At 31.2% G+C, this 14,218-nt stretch overlaps 1 pseudogene; it reads left to right on the top strand.

Annotated features, from left to right (window-relative positions):
* Window positions 1-3,173: 3,173 nt before the first annotated feature.
* On the top strand, window positions 3,174-3,290 carry LOC145283972 (5S ribosomal RNA; annotated as a pseudogene).
* Window positions 3,291-14,218: the final 10,928 nt, after the last annotated feature.

Below are 14,218 nucleotides of genomic sequence, written 5' to 3'. Positions count from 1 at the left end.
GAAATGGCTTAATATTAAAAGGATCTTTCTTTAGCATAGAAAAGAAACAAAAACATTATTTTCTATTATTTTCCGTTTACCAGTCAGGATTACGGTTTCACTTATAATTAAAAAAAAAAAACAGTATAATAGCCATTGCGTAATTTCGCATGTTTTTTTTTTGTTTTTTTTAATTTTAATAAATATTTAAAGAAATTGTTTTAAAATTGTTCACAGTTAAAATAATAAAATTATTTTTAGTTTGAAAAATCTATGAAACAACGTAAGTCCATTTATTTAACAACAGACCCAGTTGTGACTAGGAGACAAGTGTAGTATCTGTTTCATAGTACGCTTCAGCTTCTCTATCATCGCTTATTGCAAGAAAAAAAAATCTTACAGACTGAAACAATTTATATTTTGTTCCAATCTAGTGTCTCTCTTTTAGAGAGGGCGTTGAATTTTCCTCCCATTAAAAGCTGACATTGTCTCTACTTTGTCCTTGTAGGGAGTCAAGTATATAGATATACAAGCATTAACTATTTTTTTTTAAATTAATTTTAAATTTTATTTTATTTTATTTTATTTTCGACCATTAATATTGAGTAAGTTTCAATTCTGATATAAATCGTATCATGTTCTTTATTTTAAAAAAGGAAATGGCTATTTTCACACTTTAAAAAAAAATATATATAAAAAAACGTATTATGCAACACTAAAAATTGTAAAGAACATATGTGGCAATTTTTATAAACACAATGTTGTGGACATTTCATTTCTGACCCTGTTTTTGCCGAACCGGGTACAGTTTTATTTTTTATTTATTTTTTTTTTCTCGAAATTAACACTTAGAAAATTTTCAGGAGAATGTTAGTAATGCGAATGATAAACATAGCGAGAGATTCCATCAGGATATTTAAATAATGGAGAAGCGGTTTAAAGGGAAATGGAATCATGACATGTTGGCAGACTACTGCTGGAATATAAAAAGGCAGGATGACACTCAACTTAAGAGGATTTAGGATTAATGTTGTTTAAGCTGACAATTCTGTGTTTTAAATTCATAACAAAAAAAAAAAAAACAAAAAAAATGGTGCTTAATCTAGAGAAGTAAAGGTCAGTTTACTATCCGAATAATTTTCTTACACCAAAACAGGGCTTATGTGACATGTACTTTTTTAAAACCTGAAATTCGTTGCACAGTGTTAATAATAATCTCATTTATAAAACTTAATATGTCTGTCTGTCTCCATATTTTTTAACTCTATCTCTGCCGAAACTAAAAGACGCAGAGCGGCGCTAGAGCCTCAAATGATTGGATATTTTAACGACCGTTCTTTTATGGCTCTTTAAGTTGGTTAAGATGGTTTTTAAGGGGCCAAAAAGCAGTCGAAATTGAAAAAAAAAAAATCGTCAATCATTTTGTACATTCATATAAGTTTATTTTTAATCAGTTCACATGCGTGTCATGTTGGTGCTGTGGTAACGTCACCAGTTTTGAATGCTACAGATTTGCTTTTGGTTTCGATTCTAGCTGATGGCACCCAAATACTTTTTTTTTTTTGCTTTTGAAATCACGACTCTATAATACTATATTATGATATATATGTAACATGGACAAATTAAAATATCATATTTAAGCGTATTTTACGACCGAGTAAAATAGGGCGCTCCCACTAATTTGATTAAAATAGTAACAGCTGTATGCAAGTGGTTGCGTTTTTCCTTATCAAGAGGTAAAGTAACCTAAAAAAAAAAAAAAACTAAATGGGAAGAAATGTTTGTTTAAAATGTGTTCTTCCTGTAGGCTACTCATTTTCCTAGAATTTCTCAAATCTGACTCATTTTTATATCTACTATGAACAAAACTTAGCTATTTCCGGAATATTTACAATGTAATAAAACAACAACAGATCAAATTTCACGGAAAATGAACCACATTTCCATTTGAGAATGCAACCAATTAATAGATATACACAGGCGTGACAAAAAATAATAGTCACTATGATAAATATTTTTCCTAAGATTAATACATGCTTATTTATATTTACAGCTGAAATACCTTTATCTCATTAAATATCAATATCCCATTAAAATTGCATCCAACAACATTGAAGCATACCACGAACCAAACGAGCATCAGACCTATCAAAGTTTCTGTGACGACGAATCGTGTGGCAACATGAAGATGGTTTTAGTCTACATAAAATAGCAGGAAATCTTTCAATAACTCTTTCTACTGTTAATAAAGTGGCCTTTCAATTCACAAGAGAAGACAAAGAATGCACAAAACGTCTTCCAAGGCCACCTGAAATAACCTTGCGTCCTGTGAAAAAAAATTTTGAAGAGAATCCTCGGTGCAAAGCCTCTGACATTGCAACACAAGCTGGTGTCAGTCCCATAACAGCTGTCAGGTATCTTCACAAGCTGGGCTAATATGGCAGAACTGCGAGAAGGAAACCTTTTCTTCGCCCTGCTAATACCAAGCGCGAAAAAGATTGGGATCGTTGGACTAATGTCATTTTCTTTGATGAGCCACGATTTGCATTATTTCCCGACAGTAAAAGGTTATGGGCATGAGTCTCTCTCAGAAAGAGTTTGACTCAAAAAGACTGCACACAACGCTGAAACATGGAGGTTTCTCAGTTATGGTATAGTGAAATTGGGAATGATGGTCGATCAGATATGGTGGAGTGCGAAGGAAACATCAATTTGCTAAATATGCTTCAATATTATTCTCGAGTAGTAAAATTAACCACGTTAACTCCTTATTTATGGGAGATGGAGCTCCTTGTCATTCTGCTAGGGCGAAACAACTTTGGTTAAGCCAAAATTGGATTAATAAACTTCCATGGCAAAGTAAGTCCCTGAATATTAACCCAATTGAAAACTTTTGGGGTATATTAGACTGGAACCTTCGCAATAAGAAAAGGAAGACATCTTCTACGCCTGAACTTTAGCATTACAACATTAGACATGGCAAGAATTCCTCAATATGATATTCGTCAATTGATCAATGCTATGCCTAGAAGGATCCTAGCATTAAAAACAGCAAAAGGAATGTCAACCAAGTATTAGTTATTAAATTTGTGACGATTTATTTTTTATTTTGTTTTATAAACTTTATGTTTATTGAAATAAACTGTTTCTATGAGCGTCTATTTTTTCTGTCATGTCTGTGTATATTAAGCACATTATACGGCGTAATCGCGTTGACACACCGGTTCTCGTCAGATCACCGAAGTTAAGCAACGTTGAGCCTGGTTAGTACCAAATGGGTGACCATTTGAGAATTCTAGGCGCTGTATGTGCTCTCCGCTTATCCCGGCATTTGTTTGCAGTCGTCCTGTACTTCACTTGCCACTGGTATTTAATAATGTCGTTTCAGGAGAGGTGTGGTTGGAGATTGCGCACCTCCTGCCGCAAAAATTCACGCGCAAGCAACTCTTTCTGGGTATCCATGGTTTGTCCAAGACTGAAGGAGCCTGCTAAGTAAAATATAATATTCAATAGAGAAAAAGTACGAAATCTGCACGAATTAAAATATGTTTAAGCATATTTTACGACCGGGCAACATAAAACTAATTCCTATAATAATCTCTTCGTAAAGATCGTCAAATGAAAGGAAAACAAAGCCATTCTCTGAAAACCTTATGTATTTGTTTAAGTAACCTACACCATTGGGTATAGGTTGCCATAAGTTTAAAAAGTGAATAAAGAAATAGAAGAATAACAAACGTTGACTCCTTAAAGTATTTTCTTAAACAATATATTTATTTATTTATTTATTTTTATATATTTACAGTGAAGATAGCCTTGCTTAGCATCAAGCTGACAGAAGCAGGAAAGAGAACATTTTCCTTTGTAAATTCCTGGAATGTTTCTGCGTGTCCTGCATTAAAAATAGCAAAGGGAATTTCAACCAAATATTAGTTATTAAATTTATGACCATTTACTTTTTGATTTTGTTCTATAAATTATATGTTTATTGAAGTAAATTGTTTCTATGGGTGTCTATTCTTTTCTGTCATGTCTGTGTACTTGCTATGTACCATCATTATAACAACTAATACGAAACTGATAATTGATAACTCACTAGAGTGATCCAATCCACTTCTATTTACAAATATAAATAAAATAAAAAATGTCATACCCATGTGTTTCTACTACTCGGTTCTCAGAATATACACAGGTGAACACCTAAACCCTGTGTATCGCTTTATTGCAGGCCAATAGTTTTTATTTTTTAATTTTGAAATTGCTATGAAACGCAGACTCTTTTGCGACACATATACGGATTAAAGTTAGATGTAATTTAACTCTTAGCTTAGATGCTGTAACTATAGTAGAATTATCTCTGACCAGTCTGATGAGTCTTCGTAAACGCCAAACATCTTCTATCCAGATATTTTTTTAAATATTTATTATATTTTTTTATACTTTCTTCACTTTTCAGAAATATATCATCTGTTTTATAATGAAAATTAACAGAAGAGTTTCTTAAATTCATTACTAATCATGATAATGTGTTTGTGTGTATATATATATATATATATATATATATATATATATATATATATATATATATACTGTGTAAGCAAAAACAAGACTTCAAAACAATGTGTTGGTGGCAACAAAAAGTGTATTTCAATTTACGTTACAATTGTTTTCATGTCCAGTTCGACAATTTCAAGCATTATGTCACTTGAAAATTTTCAAAACCAGCATTTCTTCAGACTTTATGAATAAACACACTTTTGGCAATGGAGCATTTTTTGAAGAGAAGGAAGGAAGGAGAATCCCTAGTTAGAAAGGCATGCGAGAAACATCTACCTTTGTTGTGGTTACGGAAAATCCCATTTAATATATATATACATACATATATATATATATATATATATATATATATATATATATATGTGTGTGCGTGTGTGTGTGTGTATGCATATACGTATGTAGGTATGCAGGTATGTAAGTATGTATAAGAGATAATAAGAGAGGTATCGGCTTTTATATTTAGTTTAGTAAAAACAAAAAGATAGAAGATTGACCTACAATAGGGGGATAAACTGAGTTTAGAAGTCAAATTGGAATAAATAGAAAATTCCTACAAAATGTTAGCCCACGATGCTTCAAGAATTTAAATTTAGTGTAAAAATTGTCACGGCGATTTTTAAAAGCTCAGTCCCTGCATTTTTTAAAAATAATATTTTCAATGTACGCAAACGATAAAATCAGTTTAATCATTTAAAAAGAAAAAGCCTCAAACTATTCTTAATATTTTTGACAACATTCCTTGATTTTTTAGCTGAAAGTTTTACCTCTCTGTTGCAGATATTGACGGTATGAGAATCTAAGAAAGTAACCCTTATCCCTGAGTGGCTTCCGGGCCTTGATAAGTGGTGATCACTGTGTAAAAAAAAAAACTGTCATAATCGTGCGTGAAAAGCAGAGATGCATCTTTGAATTCCTGTCAAAAATGCATTGAGAATGATGGTGACTATGTAGAAATATAAATTCTGGACCACAAACTGTGACTCGTTTTAATGGTACCATTCCTATCTTCACAATTCTTCAACTTTTGAGTTAAAAATAGAAGGCTTTTCTGTTGGAACGATCCTCGTATATCTGACTTCTACTTCTATTGCTATACAATTTACTCTTTCAATGCCTAATTAAAAAAATATATACAAAATTCTTCATTCAATCCGTATCATAGTCTCGTTATTTTTTGAACACGCATCGAATTTCTTTTAAAAGTTTGCAAATTTCCCAACCAAGCGCCTATCTGCTCACTATTTTATTCTGTTTCGATACACAGATATGGTTTCATTCTCATGTGAAAAATGAGTTCTCCGGCTTGAAATCCCATTTCTTTATACTCAAAAAAGTGGAGGTTATTTCTTCTTCTACGAGATATTTAAACTAACAAACATTTCTCAAACACCAGAAAAGTTTTTTCAAATAAGCTCCATCTTTGTTCTCAGCAGCAATTGTAAATAGCGATAGGATAAAATAATAATACATTTATTATTGTTGTTGTTCTTATCGTCATCATAACCATCATAATAATAATTATTATTATTATTATTATTATTATTATTATTATTATTATTATTATTATTGTTATTATTATTGTTATTATCATTATTATCATTGTTATTATTATTATTATTATTATTATTATTATTATTATCATTATTATTATTATTATTGTTGTTGTTATGATCATCACCATCATTATCATTATTATATTTATTATTATTATTATTATTATTATTATTATTATTATTATTATTATTATTGTTATTATTATTGTTGTTATTATTATTATTATTATCATTATTATTATTATTATGATTGTTATTACTATTATTCTTATCGTTATTATTATTATCATTATTATTATTATTGTTGTTGTTATGATCATCACCATCATTATCATTATTATATTTATTATTATTATTGTTATCATTATTGTTATTATTATTATTATTATTATTATTATTATTATTATTATTATTATTATTATTATCATTATTATTATTATTATACTCATCATCATCATTATTATTATTATTATTATTGTTATTATTATTATATTTATTATTATTATCATTATTGTTATTATCATTAATATCATCGTCATCATCATCATCATCATCATCATCATCATCATCATCATCATTGTTGTGGTTGCAAGGTTGAACAATAATTAGTAAGGAAATACAATGAAGACGCAAACAACAAGATAACGCAATAATAAGTGTATTAAAGAAAAGGTATATTTACAATATGTACAAATGACGGTGTCGAGTCAGAGAGTCTTGGTGGGAGGACATGTACGCTCTTCGGCGTCACTTCCGGTGGCATTTGAGTAAGACACCCAAGGCCAACCTAGGCTTGCCATTTATAGTGTTATGTTATTCGCATATACAAATAAGTGGTTGCCACCATAACAACAATTATTATTATTATTATTATTATTATTATTATTATTATTATTATTATTATTATTATTATTATTCATTTAATTATAAAGAAAGAGTTGATCGATAAAAGCTTTGAAAATCCACTACCGCTTCCGGTGACGTTATACATATTAAAATGAGTTATACGTAACCAATTGTTGTTGAAAGGAAAATAATTATTAATGCCTTATATCAAACTTGCATATAAATAGTTATTTAACTAACAATAACGTATTATGATGTCAAACTGCTAAAAATTTCGGTTTCAAACAAATTGAAATAATATAGTTTCCGCACCACGCTTTTGGAAATCACGAGAACGAAGACAGTGTGTTCCTTCATACTCGCTCTAAAGGAGAACTTTTTAACTTGGCTCGCCTACACGCCAAAACCAAGATGCGAAGAGTCCTAATACTTGAGCTGCTGTTTGCAGACGATGCTGCATTGGTCTCGCACTCCGCAAGTGGACTCCAGCGGCTGCTTGCCAAATTGAGCGCTGCTTGTGCGGAGTTCGCACTGGTAATCAGTGTGAAGAAAACAGTCGTGATACACCAGGGTGACGCATCACCAATCACCATCAATGGCCATGAACTAGAGACTGTCGAGAAATTTGCGTATCTTGGATCCAACATCAACAAGGGAGTATCCATTGAACAGGAGCTACAAACACGCATAGGTAGAGCAGCGTCTACTTTCAACCGACTGCGTGAAAGAGTATGGTTCAATAAATACCTCACTTCTCGCAAAAAAATGCCGCATCTACGAATACTGTGTTCTGAGTACCCTACTGTATGGAGTAGAGACTTGGATCACGTATGCTCGTCATGAGAAAAGACTGAACGTCTACCATCTCCGATGCTTGCAACATATCATGGGCATCAATTGGTGGGATAGAATCACCAACAAAGAGGTGCTAAGACGTACCGGCAGCCGCTCCTTGTTCCACACACTCAAGATCCAACGATCGAGTTGACTTGGACACCTGCGCAGAATGCCCGATTGCCGTCTTCCTAAGGATACCCTCTACAGCGAACTGGCAAATGGAACAAGAAGCCGCGATCGCCCGGTGCTGCGCTTTAAAGACTTGGCCAAACAGGATTTGATCGCTCTTGGCATCGATGTGAATGTGTGGGAGGAGCTAGCCGAAGATAGACCAGCATTGAGGCGTGCCTTGAGTAAGGGTGTCGAAAGACGTAAGAACCTTTGGTTCGAGAGGCTGGCGCAGAGAAGACAAAACTAGTGACTACGTTTACTGTTGCTTGCGTTAATCTTTCGTAGATTGCTTGCCATTCCGCTACTTAATTGGCTGAAAAATGCGAAGCTCGCTGTTTGTTTGTTTACAAACAGGCGGTTTGAGCACTGTAAGAGTGGTGGCGGATGTCTATTTAAATAGAAATTCCGACGAGTTATTTGCGGTTGAGTTATTCTGTGGTCGAGTGGGAGAACTGCCGACTGTCAACACGACGGTTCTAGGTTCAATCCTTGGCTTGGGAGAGATGCTAGTCTAGTGGCACTGATGAGTTTTGATACAACGAAACCGAAGTGTATGTCGATGACTATATATATATATATATATTTCTGTAAAAAATATATTTTCTTATAATATATATATATATATATATCCTTATTTAAGAAGCTCAATGTAATTTACACAGCAATATAGAGAATAAATGGCAAAAAGTTATATTCATCCTGAATTTTGGAATATAACTTTTTGTCATTTATTCTCTCTCTCTTTCTCCCTCTCTCTCTCTCTCTCTCTCTCTCTCTCTCTCTCTATATATATATATATATATATATATATATATATATATATATATATAAAATCAAATTATTGGAAAAAAGGAAAAAATTAGGGGGGGCGTCTAAAATAAATTTATCGTTATGATAATTTTCCGACTCTACCCCCTTATTTATCTAACTTTTTTTTTCTCAACCATCGAATGTTTTCCCTATGTTCTTCGTTTTATCATGGATACAAACAAAACTCAGTGTCGCTTTTTAATATATATATATATATGTGTGTGTGTGTGTGTGTGTGTGTGTGTGTGTGTGTGTGTGTGTGTGTGTGTGTGTGTGTGTGTGTAAATGTATATATATGTTTGTGTGTGGGTGTGTTTTACATGAACATTTATATGTCGTTACACATTCGCGAGCATGTTTCAGTCAGCCAGTTATAAGTAATGTTACGATACGCCCCAGCGAGAGCTTCCAAATTGGAATTAATCCCCGAATACACATTGCGTTAATAAAAACCAAACTATGTAATATGCCAGTCGTGAAATGATACAACCCAAGTGTCAAAACAATTCAAGATTCTTTTATTCAGTACCGTTGTGAAATAACCCAGAGCACAATTCGACAAGAAAAGAAGAAATGACGGGACATAGCAACAAGATCATATATATATATATATATATATATATATATATATATATATATATATATATATATATATATATATATATATATATATATATATATTTATATATATATATATATATTCAATATATATTCAATATATATATATATATTCAATATATATTCAATATATATATATATATATATATATATTCAATATATATTCAATATATATATATATATATATATTCAATATATATATATATATATTCAATATATATTCAATATATATATATATATATATATATATATATATATATATATTAGGGATGGGATACAATGACCGATTCGGTATTAAATTCCCGATTCCGATACAGTTACCGATTTTGATTTCAATTCTATACATATTTAACTATAAAGTTGTTATTTTTTACGATTACCGTGAATGCACATTGTTATCATTTTCTTACACGTATACTTGTGAGGGATTATTTATCGATTTTAATTTTACTAATAGGTTAACATTAACAGGCTATTTTAGTATTACTATCAGCGGTAGAATATTTTTCTTTAAAGAAAATCAAATAAAAAAAAACTATTAAAAGAATCGTTGTTGGCATCGGAAAATAGGCACAAATTTTTCCGATTCCGACACCTATTCCGATACCCCAAAGATTTCCGATTTTTTCGATTCCCGATTCCGATTCCGATTAATCGACCCAACACTAATATATATATATATATGTATATATATATATATATATATATATATATATATATATATATATATATATATATATATTTAATCATGTAAATTAATATACGACGATATAATTTTACGCATAAATTTTCAGTATTTACTCCAAAAGTGCTCAATATATAATTAGAGCTAGGTAGTAAGTTATGAAAATATAAATAGCAATTAAGCTACACAGAATATTTCGCGTTTCATCCTCGTGGCGTATTCTTCACGAGGTTGAAACGCGGAATATTGGCTATTTAAACAGAGCATATATATAAAAAAAATAACAAGATCCCAATGTTTACTTTACATGCGAAATGGCTTCTCCAGTAAGTTAAAATATCGGTACATTTTTTACATATCCGTTTCGTTATGCAGAAACAAACGATTAATACCGCATTTTTTCAGTGCATATACTCCTCAGAAAAAAATTAAAAAGCCTTTGCTTAGATAGAACAAAACGCATGACAATATGATTTTGTACGAAGAAAATAGTTCATAGAAGAGTCAACATTGTGTGTATGTTCCGGCAGCGGTCACGTGGAACGATTAATAAATACATGTTAACATTGGATTTTTCTCTAATTATACTTATTAGAAAAAAAAGAAGAGATTTAGAAGGCTATCCCAATACTTTTTTATTTATTTATTGTATTTCTATTTTTCCGGTTTGTTTGTTTTGAAATTCGTTTGAGTCTCTTACTTTGCTCGGCTTAATCCAGTGACTGTCAGTCGAGCCGGAACTATAATTGACGGAAAATCCCGAGGATCCGGGTCAAATTCTGCAAGAGTACCAAAAAATATATGCGGGGTTCTCATAGTACAAGTCAGCCGATAAAAAAGTTGCTTCTTTGTTTTTTTAGGGAAATCCGACAGCCGAAAAGTTGATTCTTAATAATAAAAAAAAAACAATGATAACTACTTACATTTTTTGTCAATTTCAATAATAAGCAATGTTATCTACGTAATTGTCATGTCACAGGATTCTTCGTAATTGTCTTCCAGGATTCAACGAAAAAATGATTTCAGCAATGATTACATGTGACGTAAACAAAATGGAAATAGCTAAAATTTCTTCGAAAACTATTTTCTTTAATAATTCATTTCTACCTTATAGTTTTTCGTAAGTTTTGGATATTTTCATTACTACGACATGGAATCAGTAGGTACTATTGGCTGTACTTGAAAATCAATATTTCCGAATTTCGTTACAACACTGAAGAAGCATCGAAATGTTTACGAATATTCTCATTAATTATATTTAAAAGTAATATTTTTTCTCTAAAAATGAGCGAAAATAAGGATATTTATTTGAATAAAAAACAACAGTTTGACAAACTATTTCCTATATTTAAAACTTATCCTACAACATTTTTACATTCTTTTCTTCTTTCTTTCGATCTTCTGGATTATCATCGGTTGTTATTTTAATTTTTAAACAGTTTTCTTTTCAATTTTTCCATCGATTTACTGTTGATAAACCCTATACTTTCATACAAAAAGAAAATCGGTTAATTTTTTTTTTTTTAATTTACGAGATTTCCCAGTGCGTTCAATATGTGTCCATAGTAAAATTAAACCCTCGTGTTTCTCTCTCTGGCAACCTCAGGAAGAACAAACAGCGAATGTGCATTGAATGATTTAAACCTATATACGATTTTAATTTAAGATATTGCACTTTACAATTTACTTGGAGTTTGCAGTAACCATAAACAAGGCCCAGGGACAATTTTTACATTTGTGTGACTTACATCTATACCTTGATTGCTTCTCACATGGACAAGTATATGTTGCGCGTTCTACAGTCGGCAAATCAGAAAATCTCTACATCTGCACAGAAAAAGGAATACCTCAAAATCTTGTGAGTATTGAGAACATAAGTATAAGAAAGGTACATTTTGGCTTTTTGTTTTTGTGTTCCATTTACACAAGCTGAGCCATAGCAACGCGTGGTCGGATACAGATAAGGCATATAAATTAAAAATAGAGGAGGAAATCCAAAATGTTCGACGTTTTACGCTTCTTATGAGTTTTTTTTTCGAGTGTGAAACAATTAAAATGGTCCATTTTAGCCGTTTCCCTCTCGAAAAAGTATATATATATATTTGTAAATCATTTTTATCCTTTTATTGTTGAATATCTATATATCTAAATATATATCTTCTTATGTGAAAATATGATTTTTTTCAATTATATTTCACTTTTATGTACTAATCTTTAATTCGTGAAGCTCAATGTGTGTGCAGAGCATAAACCAAGCAAATGACAAAAGTCTATAATCCAAATTTCATTATGTTGACTATCTTACAATTTATTTCTTTAATTACGTTGACATTTACAATTGCTATCAGTGATTGTTTCGTAGCGCAATATCATTATATTAATTATTATATCAATCAATGAACCTATTTTGCCCTTAACTCATCAGAAAAAACAGCAACTATCAATCAAAGGTAATTGCAACGTCTCTTCTAGTTTTCGGATTTTGTAATCATGCTCAAATGCATTTTTTTACTTAAAACTTCAAATACTTATGTCCAATTTTAATGAAGTTAAACTCTATGTATAAGACTATATTAGAGGATCGAGACAGGGGAGAGGGATAGTCCAAGCAAACAAAAAATATAGATATAGTTAGAAAGTACATATCAGCCTAATTCAATTCTGAGCAAAGTTTGTTTTCTTGATAATATTAAATAATACTTATTAATTAATCCCGTGCATAACACACACACACACACACACACACATACACACACACATACACACACACATACACACACACGCGCACACACACACACACACATATTGTTTCTTAACGTTGAGCAATTTCAGTTGAATTAAGTCAGTCAATTTAGCTCTTATGCATAGATCATCATATAATGATTAGATCACTCTGACTGACGTAAAACATTATTTTAAAATGAAAATGTTTAATTTCAACATTATTTTACGTGGTTAACGGTAGCCGAATGGATACGGTCTCTGCTAATCAAGCCAGAGATGGCTTGTGTTGCCTGGTTCGAATCTATCGACTGGTGTTAATCGTGACACCCTACATTGAAGATTCCCTAAAGGATGAAACACTAGCATCCGTAGGTATTTAATTATTATAGTAAATAATCATATATCTATAATATAAAGCTAAATGTGTGTGTGTGTGTGTGTGTGTGTGTGTGTGTAGTCACGAATAGGCTCCTATATGGTTGACTATTTTAAAAAGCTGATTACATATAATGATAGAAGATGTATCGAGACACAGGAATGGGTATGTTTGATCTGGCAGAACGGTGGTTCATTAAAATTGTGGGGTCTGCGTTCGCGCCTGGTCCACAAAGTATGGAAATGAAAAATTAAAAATTAACAAAAAAACGTTTGCAAGTGTTTTTGATATAGATGTACATTAGAATACTTTGATAAGTATGTCTTAACTTAAATAGGGAGTGTATTATAAAATTTTGGGGTCTGCGTTCGCGCCTGGCCCCCATAGAATGGAAATAGGCACACATTTTAATAAAGACTTTTCATATCGATCTGCGTAAGTATACTTTGATAATTATGTTCCAGTTTGAAGAAATATGATATAATAAAATTCTGGGGTGTTCGTTCGCACCTGACCTCCATAGAATGTAAATGTCACAAAGTTTAACAAAGATTTTTAATATAGATCCAATAGATCAATATAGATAAGTTTTTCAGTGTGAACAGGTATGGTATAATAAATTATGGGGTTTATCTATTTTATTTTTACTTTCATCATATTTTGTTTTGGTTTTGATACCCCCAAATTCGAAACTATCTCTTTACAACCCTTCCTTTTCATAACCTATCATACTTTCATAAATCAGAGTCAATTTTCTGTAGGCTGTTTTTGAACCCAGTCAACGACGGGTACTTTTGCTAGTATATATATATATATATATATATATATATATATATATATATATATATATATATATATATGCAACAAACTACTACTTATGTAAAGACAAATATGTGAAATTTATTTATACAAACATTGATGGCTACATCATATGTGCATACATGTCTTTGTAATCACCCGCGTTGGGGGATTACGTCTTCAGGCCAAGAATTATCGTCGATAACTGATATTTCAAACAAAAACATTTTCTTATTTCGTTTACAAAGTTAGAATGTAATATGG

The sequence above is a fragment of the Euprymna scolopes genome, chromosome 1, assembly GCF_053919585.1.
Source record: "Euprymna scolopes isolate OS-2025 chromosome 1, ASM5391958v1, whole genome shotgun sequence".
In the NCBI taxonomy this organism is placed as follows: domain Eukaryota; kingdom Metazoa; phylum Mollusca; class Cephalopoda; order Sepiida; family Sepiolidae; genus Euprymna; species Euprymna scolopes.
The sequence above is the reverse complement of the archived record's forward strand: the minus strand, read 5'-3'. Positions and strand labels throughout refer to the sequence as shown.